Below are 19,403 nucleotides of genomic sequence, written 5' to 3'. Positions count from 1 at the left end.
AGGAGGCTGGTGTGATCCAGAGGCTTCAGGGGGTGAAACAGGCATCGAACAATAGGAAAAAATTGCCTACAGAGAGAGTAGGAAGAGAATTCCAGACACAGGAAATATCTAAGCAAGATCCTTGGAACAGGAAAAAGCATGGTGAGTTTGTGAGAGTGAGCAGAGCCCTGCCTGGGGTGAGGAGTCCTTACTGGAAACACTGGAGCATAAACAGGGACCAGATTTGGGGGTGCCTTGAAGACTAGGCTCCTTGTCTAGAAAATCAGCCCTGGCCCACTGATCAACTTCGGATTCCCTCCCCAACCAGTGTTCACATTTTCATCTCAGCACCGTCCCAGGGTATCCTAAGAGTCTGTTTACTTTTCTCTTGGCCTCCCTGGATTGTAGTTCCTTGAGAGCAAAGACCTTATATGTTGATCTTTATCTACCGCAATGATTCATTAGTGGAATTTTAATGTTTTCTCAAAGAGTGAATTGTATTTGATACACACACCTCCTTAGCATATTTTCATTTCAATGCCTATGGGGGATTTTAATTAAAAGAGAAATCCTTGTCTTTACTGAATAGGTGAAAGATCCATTACAATTAGACTACCTTGTAAGAGGGAGCAGACTAGGAAGATTTCAGAAAACAGGATTTTTCAAAACAGCAACTATCAACTGGAAACTTGAAGGCAAAGAACACAGGTCAGGTTGTTATGAATTAATTAAAGAGAGGGAAACGGTGGTGGATTTACAGTAAGGGCTTTTGTCTACGCTACTTGCATACCTTATAAGGATGAAAGAGCTGACGTGCTAACTGTACCTGATAATGAGAACTTTGGCATCTGATACTCATCCCTTCAGAGACCTGTCAGAAGAGCCCTGGGCTCAGCCTGCCCAAAAGAGACCCGGACAGCTATCTTTTGCAGGGGAGGAGATTCAATGTCAAGCTCAATCTGCAGCCCTGGCGAAAAGAGTAGGATGCACTATCATGTGTGGCTTAAACCAGCCAGTTACCACGATCTAGGGGTTGGCCACCAGGACCAAACCGTGGCTCTGCTCAACACGCACTAAGGGGAAATGGCTGCTGCTTGAGCCACCAACTGGGTATGCTGGAATGTCACAAAGAACTCTCCAGGGGCAGGGAATATAAGCACTAATTCATCTAAAACTATTACTGTGTTAATTACTGTCCTAGCCCTGCTTCTAGCCCTGACTCTTCTGACTTAAAAATACTATCACCTGTTATCCTTGAAATGACAGGATGGCTTTGTTCATTTAGGAGAAAGTATCTGCTAAAGCCCCAAATCTGAATATCCATGGTTTGCCTTTCAGTTGTTCTTTCACACAAAAAAGGGCGTTCCATGTAAAAAGAAGCTAGTTCAGTTCACAAATCAAACGATGACACAGGGCATTTCTTCAAGACAACCAATATGCCTCAGTGCCCAGCAGAAGTACTCCACCAGTACTGCCCATTTCTCACACAGAACATTAAAACCATTTGTATTCAAGGGTCGAGACTTAATAAAGTTACTGGTTTTTACTACTTTACCAAGGATACCCTTAAGTAGGAACTGACACGTACTTTTCTCCTGGGGCTGGCAATGTGGAAGGCCATGAGTTCTAGTACAATTTGGTGCCACTCTCTTGATTCCTGTTGTATCACTGGTGCAAACAGCAACACAGTGAAAGAGGCAAAAAATCTGAATACGATTATGAAAATAATTTTGACCTTGTGGTCCCCCTAAAAGGGTCTCATGGATCCCTGCAGGATGGCAGACCACAATTTAAGAACTGCTGCTGTCTACAAATCCTTGAAATTCTTCGGTCAAAGGCTGTAAGTATTTTAAGGTGCCCAATACATATTAGAAATTGCCTTTCAGACATGATCCACCAATTTGCATTTCCCTCTGCAAGGTACGGAAGTCCATTTTATCAGGCAAACCCTCTATGGAGTTAAAGCTCCTATGTCCTCTTTACAGGTAAGATAAAGAGTCCAAATTTTAACTCATAGCTCTGTGTGTCTGAGGGGAAAGAGTAATTTCTCTTCAATTTCTGTTACTTCTCCCAACTCAGATTATCTCAACCATGGAATACATTGCTCACGTGAACTCCAAATCATCTTCCAAAACAATATCTGTTACAACAGATCCATGAGTTTAGAGAAGGAAATAATGATAAAACAATAAGTGCATAGCCCATGACTTTCCCTTCTCTGTGCTCCAAGAAAACGCTTTTTTTCAGTAATTCACTACACAGAAACTAGTAATCAGTTGTGTTTCAGCTCCTTTGACCTGAAATGTGATTTTTAGGCATGTGTTCATTAAAATAAAATTGAAGGCTAGAAGAGTTAATGTCTAATCCTCAGAATGGAAGAGAACCTGAGATAGTTCCTAATTAACTGACTGATTACATGCAGTTTGACACACAATTCTTTCCAGATAAGATCATCTTAATCAAAAATTCTCCAAGATGAGATTCTGTAGTTTTAAGGATTTTACAGTATATTGAACATCATTATTACTTGCGATAAATTTAATAAAATAAGATTTATCTTGGACCCAGATCAAAAGGATTCGGTTTCCCAAGGTTCCATGTCACAATGTACACTGCATCACACAAAACAGCCCACAAGAGTTGTGCCTCAAAGGCTGAGTGGTTGGCAGAAAACTCCAGAGAACGTTTAATTGGTCCCCAACATATGAAGAATACCCAGAACTATGTCTAGACACCCAATACATGTTTGTGTTCCTTTCCAAAACCTGGGGTCACTATCTGTAATTTTAGCTCATTAGAAAAGGACATATGTTGGAGAAGGAAAATACTTTTTCTAAAAAAGGATTTAAACCTCATTAAAAAGCACAGATATTATTTGTATTTTTAAATGTAACTAGGTATGTCTCCAGGACTATTAATATTATAAACGTAGCCTTGTGGTTAGGATTTACTAAACCAACACATCAATTAACTCTAGTTGTTTATACAATTTAAAAATCTATCTTCACACTGATAAAAATGGCATCTGAAATTGGAATAAAGCACCTAAAGAAATATTGTATTGTTGATGATGAAGAATTCTGTGCAACTGATTTTTAAATCAGTTATTGGAGGAAAAATAAATTCAGCTTAGCACAAGTTCCACTGAGTCTCAAGAAAAATTATGTGTATAACAAATAACTCTTCTGAGGGTCAAATAAGCCTTTTAAGTTAAATAAGCTTTTTAGTGCACTTTGGGCCTTCTTAACCAATACGAAAATTATAAAAGAAAGCTGGTTTTTTAAATCAGAATTTCGGAGATATCAGTAATTGTCCTGTGTGATAAAAAAACAGTGATGATTGAACAAGTAAGGGTCAACCTAGAGTATTTTCTTTGCCCGACTGAGTGTTTTAAAAGGCCATGCCCATGTCTAAGAAGAGTTTACTTGAATTTATTCATTCACTGAATAAGAATTTGCTAATTTCATTTGCTAGGTTTTATGTACAAAACCCAATTAGACGTGGACTCTAATGCTTCATTTATTCATTCACCAAATATTTATGGAGGTCTTATTATGTGTCAGACCCCGTTCTAAGCACAAGAATATGTGGGAGAGCAAACAGATCAGGCCCCTGCTCTTCTGCAATCTGCAGGCTATTGGGTGGTGGGGAGAAGAGGGTTAATAAATGATAAAAAAAGTAAACAAGTGAGTAAAAAAGACCATTTCAGACAGTGACTAGTGCTATCAAGAAGGTAAAACTAGAGGACGTGATAGAATAATGGTTGGTGCGGGAGGGGTGAGGTGCTTACACCTAAACGACACAGAGAAGAAAGTCATTCAAAGATCTGGGACAGCAATTTCTAGGCAGAGGACACAGCAAGTGCAAAGGCCTTTAGGAGAGTTTTTTAAAAATCGGATTGGGAAGACAGGCAAGTGGAAGCTTTCTCCTTCCTGCAACTCCGCACCTCACCTCCTCCAGGTGCGCTCCACGCCATGTTAGAACCAGACTCGCATCTCTAGACCTAGAAATCGACCCACCAGACCAGGACACTGTCAGGGTTTCATACACCTACAGCAAGTCACAGACTTTTTTATCTACACAGGTGCATTGAGGAATTGTTATAGTTTGCATGGAAACATTATAAAATCAAACTATATATAAATCACTGTTTATAACTGAGGAAAATAAGCTTGGGCACGTAAGTGCACATACCTGGGATCCTGGTGCTATTCATCTCAATGAGAGACACTGCCTTTACTTCAGTCACTCTTGGGCTGAAACATGACTGCTGTAGATCTACTTGGGTGTTGTTAGCAGGTTGAGAGCAGTGACCTATAGAGGAAAACAGTGCATTAAGAACAGCTGACGCCTCAGAGACAGATATCCAGAGTTAATGGGAAACGGTGGTCTCCATATTGTTGAGAGAACACCTCAAATCCTCAGGCCACTCAGCGCAGTTATTTATCTTCTCCAAGTCAAAGGAAGAAACATGTCAGGCTTAAAAGCCCTAACGGGAACAGAAAACAAAAGAGGAGACAGAGTAATTTGTAAGAAACAGTTTTGAGTTTTGGTTTGGTTTTCATTAAGAGGACTGTTTCAGTGATACTATCAAAATCAGACATATTTCAATCCGACTGACACATACTCTATATAAGTTTTGAATAGGCAATCCATTCACATTGCATATAAATCAAACAATATAAAGGGGTAGTCATCAAATGTTCTACTTCATTCCTATCCTTCATTTCCACAAGGGTAACCTCTTTTCTTAGTTTCTTGTGTCTTTGTTTTTTGTGTAACAGAAATAGAAGTATATATTCTTATTTTCCCCTTTTTATTCAAATATTCCATACTCTATACAGTATTACCCATCTTGCTTTATTATTTAAACAGTATGTCTTGAGGATTTCAACATATCATTTCATAGAAAGGACATCTTTCCATATCAGCACATAGAGAACTTTCTTTTTATTTTCTTTTCAGATGTTCAGAGTATTCTATTATATGGATGTACCACAGTTTGCTAAACACAGTTCTTTATTAGTGGATATTTGGTTTAATTCCAATCTTTTGCTATTACAACCAATGCAGCAAGGAACAAGTTTGTACATACAGTATTCTGCACATGTACAATTATATCTGCAAGAAAATTCCCATAAGTAGGATTTTTGTATAAATTAAAAATTATCCACTTGTAATTTGGGTAAATAGTCAGAAATATCCCTCCATGGGGGATGCACTACAATATCCACTATCATCAGCCATTATGAGAACACCTATTATCCAAGGCCTTGCCAAGGCCAGAATGTATTTTCAACCTTTTGGATTTTTGACAGACTGACAGAATGAAAAATGTTGTCTCAGTGAGATATTAACTTGCATTTCTCTGTGACTGAGGTGGAGCATCTTTTCATATGTTTAAGTGGAATTTGTCTTTCCTTTTCTGTTGATTTTCTGTTCACAGCCTTTTCCCATTTGCTCTATAATGTTGTTGGTTTTATCAATTTACATTAGGGAGATTAGCTCTTTGTCATATGAATTGCAAATATTTCTCATAGTTTTCTTTCAATTGTCTTTTGATTTTACTTGCAGGATTTTTTGCTTTGTTTTTGCTAGATAAGAGCATTTTTAAAATTATAGTATTTATCAATTTTGTATGGTTTCTGGATTTTCTCCTAAAATTTCATGGCTTCTTTTTATTTTGCATTTACATTTTTGCAGCTTATCCTAGTGCACAGTGTGGGTTTCTGCTGTTGTTTTCCTAGAAGGCTGCCTGGTTCCAACACAATTTATGGACACATTTATTTCCACCCTTCTGATGATACTTGCCACTTCATCATACACCATATATACTTGGGTCTCTTCATGCATAAATACCACACCGTTTTAACTACTGAGGCTTAAAAATAAGTATTAATATCCAGTAAATTTAGCTCCTTTGAGAAATTCTACTCAATATAAATGTATCGGCTATAAAAAGAAATAGATCTGATTCTCCGAAGCTGACTGCATGATTTCTTGGTTCAGAAGCCACGTGGCCTCCCTGAGAGCAGCCTCCTTCACTCTGCTTCTACTCTCTGCACACCTGCCCCACCTTCTCCCATCAGATTTACCCTTAAAGCTGCTGTTTGTGGGCACAAAGAACTGTTTTCTCCTCCGTTCTCTGTGCTTTTATTTGTAAGATGGTAAATGCAGTGCTTTTGAAAGCTTTCAGATGTACGGGGACTTATACCTGCCCTGCAGGCTGTTGGATCCAGATCCTAAAAGTTGTTCTGGGGAGCAGATAATCATTAACTTTTTATAGATGGATTAGAGAAATGTAAGCTTCCAAGAATGTATTTTGGAGATAGAGACATACATCAAGCGGGTCAGGCAGAAAGGAAAAGGGGGGCGGGGCGGAGGGAAGAGAAAAGAAAATGAATTGGAAAAAAAAGTGCATTTCAGGCTCCAGAGCTTGCTGGACTTGGAATCCCAGAGCAGCGGCACCCAGTGACCGCCATGTCCCGACCTGACACCTGCAAAGACAGGAGGGAACGGGCCGCCTCTCCGCCCTTCCGGAGCCGGGGAGTCAGAGACAGAGACAGAGAAGTCGAACCTGAAGGAAGCATACTTAACAGTTCTCACCGGTTGGGGGGCAGCTCCAGGGCCTCGGGGACCATCCTTCGCCGAAAGCCACGGAGGGAGCAGCGTCCACGTCCCGCACGCAGGGGGCGGGGCCGAGGAGAGCGGGGCGCAGGCGCGGTCCGGGTGGGAAGGCGGGGCCCCCGGGGCCCACCTCCCGCGCCCTCCCGCAGCTCTGCCGCCCAGGGCCGCCCCTCTCGCGCTCACACACACACACACACACACACACACACACGCACACACTCCTCTCACACTCACACCCCTTCACACCCTCACTCACACTTCACACCCCTCTCACACCCTCACACTCCCTCGCACACTCATTCTCCCCCTCGCACAGACACCCCATCATACACTCACACGCTGCCCCTCCCACACTAGCACCGCCTTCACACACTCCCACGCACTCACACTCACCCCTTCACAGACTCGCCCCCTCGCGCGCTCACTCTCACTCATCACTCCTCCTTCAGGGTCCTCGTTCTCACTGGCTCTCATCGACTCTCCCTTTCTCTTCCAAGTCTCTCCCACTTTGCTCCGAATTATAGCCCTTTGGGGCCTGACCCCAGGGCTGAGCGCAGCTGTCCGGGCTGTGTCCTTATCCAAGAAAAACAGAGCCACGTGTTTCCGTTTACCTCAGCCAACATGGGTGGGCCCCGAAGGAAGCAGCTGTGCGTCCAGGAAGGCTCAGCCCCCGAAGGGCCCTCTCTGTGCATCACCCGCTCCCACCCTTGTTAGCAAAGGGGACACGGCGTTCTCTGTGGCTCATACCACACTGGGTCCTGGGGGTAAAAGCAGGGAAAGACAAAGCGCTACCCTCAGAGAAAGTGATGGTTTTGCGGGGATGGGAATAGGTAAACCAGTAATTAAGACAAAACACATGTTTCAAATTATTTCTAATTTTAAAATCGTATTTAAAAAGCACACACATACTATGAGACGTTCCAGGAAAGCCGTGGAAATACTGTGAAGATTTAGAAAAGCAAACGACCACACGTGCTGGGGGTTTCAGTGGAGGTTTTGTGAGAAGGAGGATTGACGGGGACTTGGCGAATCAGGAGGAATTTTCACGGAAGCCCTGAGCTGGCATCTGCCCGGGGTTGTAAGAATGAATTACGGGCTTCCCTGGTGGCGCAGCGGTTGAGAGTCTGCCTGTCGATGCAGGGGACACAGGTTCGTGCCCCGGTCCGGGAGGATCCCACATGCCGCAGAGCGGCTGGGCCCGTGAGCCATGGCCGCTGAGCCTGCGCGTCTGGAGCCTGTGCTCCACAACGGGAGAGGCCGCAACAGTGAGAGGCCCGCGTACCGAGAAAAAAAAAAAAAAAAAAAAAAAGAATGAACTACTGGTGGGGATGGTGCTGAGAGGTGATCGTGGTATCGTGATGAGTGGAACTTACTTGTGCAAAGCCCAAGTCCTCAGGGACAGTGGTGTCCCAATTCCTCCAGCTGCGTGGCTCCGGGGCCAGCCGAACCCTTTGTGCGAGGAACCCTGGGGCCAGTGTGGCCAAGACTGGGCCACACAAAAGGAGGTGCAGAACTAAGGCTCAGACCTGGGTTTGAGTTATTGTTCAGAGGGCCTTGAATGTCATTGAAGGAGTTAAGACCTAGTTTAGGAAGTTCGAAATTTCCCTAGGCTTTTCTAGACCTTTCTGTCAGAATTATATATAGGCTCTAAATTGCAAGTCTTTATTCTCCTTCAATTGTACCTTGTTTTATTCCCCACTAATAACAGATACCTATTACTTCCTCTTTGGTTTTTGCCCTTCCGATTTACACTCAGAAGTTTTTGTGTATTTTTGGAATTAATATTTTGATTTAGTTTATGTGTAAATAAGGCCTTGATGCTTCAAGGCTATGACAAACAATTTGTCATTTTGCTGTGGCCCTTGAATTCGGGGTACTGCAAGGCTGGCAGTGTGGCCTGTCACTTAACCATGAGCAGGCTGGCTCAGCCCAGGGTCGACTTCTCAACACCTTTGAGTTCTGTTTGAAACGCCTGGTCCAAGATTTATTTTATGGGGCAAATTACATGCTACAGCAACATTCACAAAATGCAAAGGATGTACAGTTAACCCTTGAACAGCACAGGTTTGAATTACAAGGGACCACTTATTCTCAGCTTTTTTTCAATAGTAAATACTAAACTGCTACAGGACTGGAGTTGGTTGAACCCCCCAATTCGGAGCTGCCCATCTGGAGGAACCTCGGATATGGAGGGTGAACTACAAATTATACCAGATTTTCTACTGCGTGGAAGGTTGACGCCTCTAACCCTCGCGTTGTTCAAGGGTCAACTGTACTCCATTAATATTGCAATAGAATTGCTTTTGGCTACTCAGAGCTAGTATGTGTCTCCTTGATCACAAATACATACTGGAGGGAGTGATTAATGATGCCAGTAATGTAATTGCCATTCTGAACATGGGACTTATGGGAAACTTCATTTCTAATTTTGAATAACTGATTAGTAACTTAACCCTGGGGGGACCTAGTCAATCAGCAAACACTGAGCACTCTGTGCTAGGCCACCTGAAAATAATAATAATATAACATAATGTAAAATGAGAGAGTGCAGGGAAGAGAAAGAAATCTGGGTTCCTGCCCCAAAGTGCCTCGCAGTTTTGTAGGAATGATAGGTATATAAACTGATACAAAGAAGAGTGAGAAGTATGAAAATCAGGGTGTGCCCAAGATGCTACGGAGCTCTGAGAAAGAAATGCCTAACCTGGGAGTTCATGCAATTAGGCAAAAAAGGCCCCGTGACTGAAGTGGGATCTGCAAGGGACTTTAAACAATAAATAGGTTATAAAAGGCAATGAAAAACAGGGCACTCAAGCTTCATTTGGAATTTATCAGAAAACTTATTTTTCATATTTTCCATTCTTTTTTTTTCTCCTGGGATATTTTTATGACATGAGATGGAGAACAGAGTGAGACTTTTTTTTAATTGAAGTAGAGTTGATTTACTGTTAGTTTCAAGAATGAGACATCTTTAACAAACGAAGATGTTATTGTGAACCTCCAGCTCTCAGAATTGTTTTTCAAGAGAGGGAGCAACGGCCTCTTCCTTGGCTGGGGCGGTGGATGGGGTCTGAGGTTTCCAGATTGATGTATGGAACCAGCTCCTACCTTTACCATTGCTGTCACCAGCCCACAGTCAACTGAGAAAAGCTGTGGGAAAAAGAAGCTACAGAGGAAAAGAAAGAGCAACACCATCATGAAGGTGCTGAGAGTCGATCTGATTAAACTGAGCCTGTCTGTGCAGGGAAGCAGACAGGCAGCTTCCTGCAGGCCAGTCGGACGAGGCATCAAATGCAGCTCCCCCGCACAGTACCTGCCTCTGCCTTAGTTCTCCCAGCCAGGGACAATCCGCCTGCTTATCAGGCATGAGGTTTAACTTATTTTCTATACCCCACAGGCTTATTTGCTCTGTGGCATGTGGGAGCTTCCCGGACCAGGGATCAAACCGTGTTCCCTGCACCGGCAGGCGGAGTCTTAACCACTGCGCCACCAGGGATGTCCCTGCTAGGAGATTCTTAATTGTCTTTCAAATGGTGATGGCTAAGTCATTCCAGGGTGTAGACCTCTATTCAAAGTCATCAGAATGATCAGTTGCTCATCAGGAATGTCTGGACCCCTGTGCACAGGAAGGCAGAGCTGCTGGAATGCCAGCAGAGCTACAGAATTCCAGGACCTGGAGGACTCAGAACTCACAGAGCCGTCCATGGCTGCCAGTATACGGTCCATGCTGTTTTCTCTCCGGATATGCAAAGCATTTCCAACAAGTGGCCACCAATCTTCATCCTCAAAGTGATGAAGCACACGAATTGTCATTAAGAAGGGGACCGACTAGCAGCCCCAAGATGGTGCACAAGATGATCCACCTACTCAGCCATAAAAAGAAACAAAACTGAGTTATTTGTAGTGAGGTGGGTGGACCTAGAGTCTGTCATACAGAGTGAAGTCAGTCAGAAAGAGAAAAACAAATACCATATGCTAACACATATATATGGAATCTAAAAACAAACAAACAAAAAATGGTTCTGAAGGACTTAGGAGCAGGACAAGAATAAAGATGGAGACGTAGAGAATGGACCTGAGGACACGGGGAGGGGGAAGGGTAAGCTGGGACGAAGTGAGAGAGTGGCATGGACATATATACACTACCAAATGTAAAATAGATAGCTAGTGGGAAGCAGCCGCATAGCACAGGGAGATCATCTCGGTGCTTTGTGACCACCTAGAGGGGTGGGATAGGGAGGGTGGGAGGGAGATGCAAGAGGGAGGAGATATGGGGGTATATGTATAGCTGATTCACTCTCTTATAAAGCAGAAACTAACACAAAATTGTAAAGCAATCATACTCCAGTAAAGATGTTAAAAAAAAAAAAAGATGATCCACTGACGTATAGAAAGAAAAATTTCTATTTTCTAACTTCGTAGATTTTATCCACGCATTCAATTTATACATAAGTATACATTATCAAAAAGTTTGGAGACCCCTGAACTAGACCCCGACGAGTACAAAAAAGCCTGGTGAATCCCTTAACCTACGTCCTGGTGCCAGAGACTGGCTACTCTGCCCTGAGAGACATTTGATGACAGCTGGGAGCTCTTAGAGGGTCTCTGGACTTGGTAGAAGAAAAGTAAAAGAAGTTATGAAGAGCTTGGTGTATTCAACGTGGAGTCTGACATCACATCCAGAGCCAACTGGTCTTCTGTTTATTCCTTCAGTGAAAATGTCTTATCCCTCAGTACAGAGAGTTTTACTTTGCTTCGGTACACTGCCCACAATCCTAACAAGTTGTGATGTGTTTGTTCTATGGAAAGGAAACAGCTGCTTGGGACAGAAATCTCACTGTCCTCTCAACCAGAAGGTTTGGAATGGAGCCTGGCTCTGTTTCTGGCCTTATCACTTGAGTAAAACCCTTGCTTTCCCCACATTCAATTTCTTCACCCATAAAAATGAGGTATTGCTAATCTCAACTTCATAGGATTATTTTTTTTGTGTGTTTTTTAAGTGTAAAATTTTTACCTGATATCTCTCAAACTACAGAAGTACTGCATGCTTAGTTTACATAACGAAACAAGTGCTAACAAAATGGTATGAAGGCAAAGATGATTTTCTCCCTTTCCTCCTCATGCCCTCCCTCCTGATACAGACAAAACACGCAGTCCCAGTGTATATACCCTTCCACCTCTTTCTCCTTGCTCATACAAACATAAATAAAGAGGAATTTTTTTGTATTAAAATTTATTTATGATATATACATTATTCTGCAACAAGCTTCTTTCCCACTCTATATATTGTTTTCAGAAGCAAATGAAATCAGATTCATAAAAGAGCTTGGTAAACTGTAGTCACCACCCAGCTTCCTCTTCCTAACATCAATGAGAGGTAAACTGAGCGAAAGAATAGGTGAGTTTACTAAACACAAATGCAGTCAGTAATTTTGCTGCATAGAATCCAGAGTTGTCCCATCTGTCCAGCCTCGGTGGAGAGTGCCTCAGTGGAAGCAGTATGAGGGCCCAGGGCCGGGGTAGAGAGGGGCACCAGGGCTACCTGATCCATGACTGCCCCCCAGAACCAGGCACACTGCAGGTGACTGACCAGTAAGAGTGGGATGACAATGTAGGAAGAATTGATGAATAGATTAATGAATTTAAAAAGGAACAAATGAAGGTACAAACAAGACTACAAATGAGGACCATTTCTTTAAGAAGTGTTTTCCTGAAAATGTGGAAGGAAATAATGAGGGAAAATAGGGAATTTTCTCTAAGAGATCTGAGGATGCCTCTGAATAAGCAATGGAAAAAAACTGGCTGACTCATTGAAGGCTGGTGGCCTCCCGGGACGTGTAATTGTTTCACCAGCCAAGGGAGCTCCAAAGCTGAGTTGGAAATCAGGCTTCTCTTTTACCTTCTTACGTTAATCTAGTTTAACATAATTCTTTGGAACTTCCTCAGGGAATCCTGCCCCTGGAAGCAGCTGATTCCTGGAGTTAGATGCTTTAGTTTTACTCTTTATTGTTCTCTACATCTCCAAAGGCTTTTTCAGCATAACTTCCTGATTCTGGATGCTCTGGACTTTGCGTGTTGAACTTAACTGCATATCTGCAAACCACCAGTTAAAGATGTACTGTCCAAAGGGACCAAAGCAGACTTCCGGAGTTTCTAAGAATAATTCCCTAAGCCCTTGACCCTTGCTGTTTACCTTGGTCATGCAAAATAAGCATGTTAAGGCTGGCTTAATAAGGTAACAGGCAACTAACCTATCTGTTATTTATGCAAATCTGTAACCTTCAAATCTGACTATTATTATTTAATATATTTCAATAACCTTCCTCCCTTTTATTTAATGGAATTGTATTCAGTGTAGGAACTCTGGAGTTGGACTGCCTGGATTTAAGTCCTGCCTCCAAAGTATGGATCAGGGTTATAGATCATGGGGTAAATTAGTTAAACTCTCTGGGCCTCGATTTTCTCATCCTTAAAATGGAACTAATAATATTATCTTTTACAGGGTTACTATGAGATACCATTGTAAAGCAATTATACTCCAATAAAGATGTTAAAAAAAAAGTGCATCTCAAAGCATTACCAGAATGAGCAAAATGTGCCCTGCATTGTGTGGTCCCTCCTCCACCGGCCCTGCCCTGCAGATGAGATCACCTCCCACGGGTCCCCTCCTCGCTACCTCCTCTCTTAGGCTGTGGCATCAGGGCCAGGCGCTTATTTCTTTATTAACTCGTGTCACCCCAAAACTCATATGAGTAAGTGTCAAACCGCTGTTAACTTGTGCCGAGTTACAGCTCTTTATTATGTAGTAGTACTAAAAATTAAAATATTCTTCAAGTCAGGCCATTTAGAAACTTTTCTAATTCGCAGAACACGTTAAACTAATGATGCTAATTAGCTTACTCAAAACAAACTCATCATGACTTTTACATCTTTTCTAGGGCAGGACCAGCATAGATGATATTCTATAGGGATTTCTCCCTGCAAGGGACACAGGCTTTCCTTTCTCACCTAATTATAAATATCTTCCAAAATGCAATCTGTGCAGTATTATATAATTGTGCTTAAAAATGTTTTTCAATAAGGGGAATGTGTCCTAAATCTAACCAAATATATATCATAATATAAATGTTCAATTATAAAACTGTTTTGGGAAAATTTATTGTGCTCCACGTTCTACAAGATGGGCATATGTGTACTGCCCACATGGATTTTATAAAGATTCTAAGTGTACTGTGAAGTCTGTTTATTGGCCACCAAACATATACACACAAGCAAAACCTAATATTTAATGATCCAACGAGTAACAGCCATTTTCTTTGCCTGATTCAGATTAATGGAATATTTTTTCTTTTTTTTTAAAGAATGATTTTCTTATATAAGTCCTCTGAAAACACTATTCAGGGAGATTTCATCTGTGCCCCCTTTTCCTCTTGCCTCTTGATAGAATTATTACCTAACAGCTAGTAGAGGCATCCAAATACATGTGCTGACTAAACAGCTACGTTTTTCAAATATTACCAGGAATGTTCCCTTTCCACTACCTAAGAGGAAACCATGTTTGACCAAAGCGTCTCTCAGGAGAGTGGACTGAACTAAGATGGAAGTGTAATTTGAGCAATATCAAAGGATTAGAATGGTTAATTTGCAAATATGACAACATTGATTTTCTGTATGTAGCAAAGGCATCTCATTTACAAATCAAGAGTAATCTGCAGAGACTTGGGAACATTCATCAACGATTTATAAGATTATTACATGAGACTCCAGAACACAGACCATCTCTGTCTATACTCAGACACACAGACACACAGACACACACACACACCACATAAAGCCATCCTGCATTATACACAGATATACCTGTTGAATTCTGTATCACAATGGAGAGGACTAATTAGCAAATTTGTAATGAGCTCCTGTTTTTTTCCCCAAAGTTGTCAGATGTAATAATTAATCTGTTTTCCTAAACTGTCTGCCATTATTATCTACATGAGTGCCTCTCAGTGAACCCGGGGACTTCACAAAGGTTTTACTCTTCCTGCAGAGCCAGGACTCCAGGGCACCAAGGGTTGTGGGCAAAGCACAGAGATTCCCCTGACCAATGGCTGCATTGGGCACAGAGTACCTCACAAAAGACTCGCTCCTCATTTGTTTGTTCTATATCACCAGCAGCAAATAACCACAGACACAAATCTATAGACACCAAAGTGGCTTGGCCTAACCTCTAAAGTAAGATAATTAGCAGATAATTCATTTGTTCTCCCGCAGCAGTAGAAGCTTTGTTAATCAGGCAGTAGGTTACATAGACTTGCCTTTAATTACTTACAAAAAGGCACATGTTCTCCTACATCCACTAATAGTCAAATATCACAAGTATTATACAATATGTATAAAATTGCTGCAGTTATTTGCTTTCTTGGATCTTTCCCCTATCAAACTGTGTCTCTCTCAAGGGAGGCTACCCAGTCACTTTATCGCTGTGTCTCTAATACCTCCACCCAGACGTGGTGGGTCTCGTTAGATTATTGATGGCAAAGACCTGGAAGCACATATGAGTTACTCTGGAAGATTTTGTGTGTTTTCTTTTTCAATTGGAACTGTTCACATAAAGGAAATGCACAGGGAACGTATCCTGAAGATTAAATCCCTACATTTCATGCAGTGGAAATGCACCTGCTATGAGCTCTTTATCCACATGGATATTAAGAATATAGTTTAAAAATGACTACTTACAGGCTTCCTTGGTGGCGCAGTGGTTGAGAGTCCGCCTGCCAATGCAGGGGACGCGGGTTCGTGCCCCGGTCCGGGAAGGTCCCACATGCCGCGGAGCTGCTGGGCCCGTGAACCATGGCCGCTGAGCCTGCGCGTCCGGAGCCTGTGCTCAGCAACGGGAGAGACCACAACAGTAAGAGGCCCGCGTACCGCAAAAAAAAAAAAAAAAAAAGACTACTTACATCTTGGCAAGGGGCTCCAGTAGTTTTTTTTTTTTTTTTTTTTTTTTTTCTTTTTGCGGTATGCGGGCCTCTCACTGCCGTGGCCTCTCCCGTTGCGGAGCACAGGCTCCGGACGCGCAGGCCCAGCGGCCATGGCTCACGGGCCCAGCCGCTCCGCGGCATATGGGATCCTCCCAGACCGGGGCACGAACCCGTATCCCCTGCATCGGCAGGCGGACTCTCAACCACTGCGCCACCAGGGAGGCCCTCCAGTAGTTTTTGATCATCCTTGTGCAGCTGGTTCAATGCCTCAAATGTCCAGTTGAGCCTGTAAGTAGCAGCAGCAGTTACATGAACCTGTGTGTGAGATCTAGCTCTTAATGCCCACCTACACAATCTGCCTGTGGTCAGCTGGGACTCCCCTTCCAGAAAGAAGTCTTGGTTATAAAATGGTGTTAACATTTCAGAAGGATTGAAGGGTGTAGATTAACACCTCAAACCTCATTCTTATAATTTCCCCCCAATTAGGACAGCAGTTACAACAAGTTAGTGAGCAGAGGCTTGCCATGCCTCTCTTCACCTCTTTTCATTATATTCTTTGTTGCCTTCACAAGGCTGACCTTTCTTTAACTGAGTTCTTTGCTGTTCATCCTCAGGGAAGAGACAGCTACATTGGGAGGGCGTGATATATTTTTATTTCACCCAATATATCCAAAATAGTGTGATTTCAACATAAAATACAAATTTTAAACTATTAAAGAGATGGTTTAGATTTTTAGTACTAAGTCTTCAAAATTTGGTGGGTATTTTGTACTGACACAACATCCCAATTTGGATAAGACACATTTCAACTGTTCAATAACCATGTGTGTCTAGAGGCACTGGACTGCCTATCAGCTATAGTTCGTTGAAGCTTACTCTGGATGCCAGGTAGATAGAGAACTGATGGTAGTTCTGGGCCATAAATGTTAGAGGAAAGTCACTATAGCTAGGGAAGAACGTCCATTTTTCTGTTTGTAGAAGCATCAGGATTTGTGGTCAAGATGAACACAGTTCTGTTAGAGCTGTGTAACTCTCTCTCCCAATTTTCGTCTGAGAGAGCCCCAGGTCTTGCTGTAGAGGTAACAGATCTATACAGCCCGGGATGTAGTGTATACACAAGGTATTAGAGAATTTCAAACCTTTCTGTTGCTCACTGATTCAGCCAGTGATGAGACAGCTCTTCAGGGATCCTAGAAAAATACTGCTACTCAGATTTCTTAATAAATGTTCATTGGATGAGAGACCAAATGAGCCAATAACTCAACTACCAATTCTCTGATACACAGAATATTTGCAGCTCTCAGCTAATAAGTTCCTGCTCATTTGCATGCTGGTCTTCGGTTTAAAGTGCTTTCATATTTCATCAGAATAATTTTTTCTCTCTCCTAAGGTCATAATTTTCATTGGATTATAAGTCTCCTTATGTTCAAGAATAAAACTAATTTCTTACACTATGCACGATGAGCTGTATTTGGATTCTCGAGTTATAACGTATTTCATCAAGACTGAATCTCAACTATGATTTAAAAAACCAGCTGTATTGAAATATAATTCACATACCACAAAGTTAACCCCTTTTAAGTGCCCAATTCAGTTGAGTTGTAGTTTATTCACAGAGCTGTCCAACCATCACCACTGTTTAATTTCAGGACATTTTCATCACCCTACATAGAAACTCTGTACCCGATGGCACTCGCTACTCAGTACCCCTGCCCCCAAGCCCCATGCAGCTTCATTTCAATTGGAAAAATCACCTTAAAGGCTGAATTGAATGTTTTTGTGATTAGAATAGACAGTGGACTTTTTTTGGTGTGGTGGTTTCTCTTATTCATTTGTTCTATAAATATTTATTGAATACTGTCTGGGGTATAAAAGAGGGAAGAGAGTAGACAGTTCTGCGTGTTAGATATGGTTCTTTTTTGAGATAAACTCAGAGTACACAGACTAGCTCTCTTTTCTGTGCTTGACTGCTGAAAGGTCCGATACGACTCCATTTTGCATGAAGTTAGAGTTTTAAGCTGGTAGAACACCATCATTTGGTATCTCTGGCCCCATAGAGCTGTGAATATATGTTCACAAGTTTATTTAGAGTTAGAACCTGGCTCCAAACAGGGGACCACAGGATACAAGTGAAGAATTCTGGCTTGCTTCCATCTCACACTTGGCCTCGATTCTATTCTATTTCAGTGGAAAACCAGCCAGGGTATAGCCCATGAACACCAACCCATCATTTCCTACACTCATCATCCCAACACACACTCCCTCCTCCTGGGGGTCCGTAGTGCCACCTTAATATACTCAAAACATTCTTATGGGCATTAATTTCTGTTGCATGAATTCTTTGATGTAGGAAAGGCTTGCCTGACAGTCAATTCCCACAATACGTAGCCACTTCTAGCTCATGATTTTACTGCTTCCCTGTATGTTTGCTAATTGTGTTCTGTGTTTGTCTTATCTTCCTAAAGAGAATGAGGTTGCCTTGAGAATAGAGACCAGTGTGTCCCTGTCCCGCACCACCACTGTGTCCTGATGCTGTTAATACATGACAAATCATGGAATTGGTTTAGCTGTCAGGTAGAAGCTGTGGGTTGAGCCACTGTTTCTACTGATTCCCATTTTATAATAGTTAACTGAAGAGTTGGGCCCCTGACAACTGGTATGGCTATGTCCCTGCATTTGGTTTTCAGCCCAGCACCCTCTTTCACTGGATGTGCCTTGTGTCTGAGCACCTGCTATGTGCCTGGCTCTGGGCCAGGTGTTTGAAAGCAGCATCCCTCCTCTGTGCTCCCCTGTATCCTCATGTCCATCATTGCATTTACCCCATGGTACAACGCGGGCTGTGTTTTCTGTCTTCCTCCCTGGACTGTGAGCACCTCATGGGCAGAGTGGAGTTTTACACAGAGCCTGGCGCACAGCAGGCTCTCAAATTAATTTTTGTCACGTGAATAAATAAATTAAAAGGCAGTCGTTAGCAGCTCTCTGACTAGCCAAAAGGACAGCACACACACATCTGAAACAATGAGAGAACAAGACAGTATCACTGAAAGGGTTCATTGTGCACAGCCGACAGTGTGTAAACCGAATAAACTTTAGGCACCCATATCGTCTGGTATAGGTAAAACATGTTTTTGAAAAGTATAATCCAACCACTAAAACTCATTTTACAGTACATCAGATTTTTATCTGCATCTTTTTTTTTTTTTTTTTTTTTTTTTTGCCGTACGTGGGCCTCTCACTGTTGCGGCCTCTCCCGTTGCAGAGCACAGGCTCCAGACACGCAGGCTCAGCGGCCGTGGCTCACAGGCCCAGCCGCTCCGCGGCATGCGGGATCCTCCCAGACCGGGGCACGAACCCGTGTCCCCTGCATCGGCAGGCGGACTCTCAACCACTGCGCCACCAGGGAAGGCCTTATCTGCATCTTTTAAAGAGCTTTAAAGGAGATGTAACTTACGTTCAATAACAACACTTCACGAAATCACCTTTGTCTGCCCATCTTCTTGTACTCCTTGCTTCTCTGCAGCCTCTCACCCCGGTCCCCAAGTCTCTCCCCTCACTCGATGGGCACCTACTCTGTAGGCATCTGCCCCTTGGCTTTTTCTCAGCTCCAGACTCAGCCTCTCTGGCTTCCTTTACTCCCTCTCTTTCACTCATTATCCCAAGTCTGCACTGCAAAAAAGAGCCTGGAAGCAACCCAGTGAGCAAGAGCTTCCTTCCTTTCTAGAAGTGGGTGGAGGTGGGGAGAGCAGTAAAGAGGATGTATATGGGTGAAGACTATGAATACTCCAGTAGTAATTTCGTCCCTGTTACCAGTGAAATAAGATTAAG

At 42.6% G+C, this 19,403-nt stretch overlaps 1 protein-coding gene and 1 long non-coding RNA gene across 3 annotated transcripts in view; one reads left to right on the top strand and one right to left on the bottom strand.

Annotated features, from left to right (window-relative positions):
• Positions 1 to 6,902, bottom strand: part of LOC309791932 — a 135,475-nt gene extending 128,573 nt beyond the window's left edge. For both annotated transcript variants that reach the window (XR_014291582.1, XR_014291583.1), the window contains exons 1-2: positions 6,586 to 6,902; positions 4,174 to 4,293 (exon numbers count right to left, since the gene is read on the bottom strand). This is a non-coding gene — a long non-coding RNA (uncharacterized lncRNA). The remainder of the gene's footprint in view (positions 1 to 4,173; positions 4,294 to 6,585) is intronic.
• The window catches only part of CLVS1 (clavesin 1), a gene marked incomplete at both ends in the record, with an annotated part of 139,040 nt that overhangs the window by 73,766 nt on the left and 45,871 nt on the right, over positions 1 to 19,403 (top strand). The window lies entirely within an intron of this gene.

Source organism: Mesoplodon mirus (assembly GCF_964341445.2).
Source record: "Mesoplodon mirus genome assembly, chromosome: 16".
Lineage (NCBI taxonomy): Eukaryota > Metazoa > Chordata > Mammalia > Artiodactyla > Ziphiidae > Mesoplodon > Mesoplodon mirus.
The sequence above is the reverse complement of the archived record's forward strand: the minus strand, read 5'-3'. Positions and strand labels throughout refer to the sequence as shown.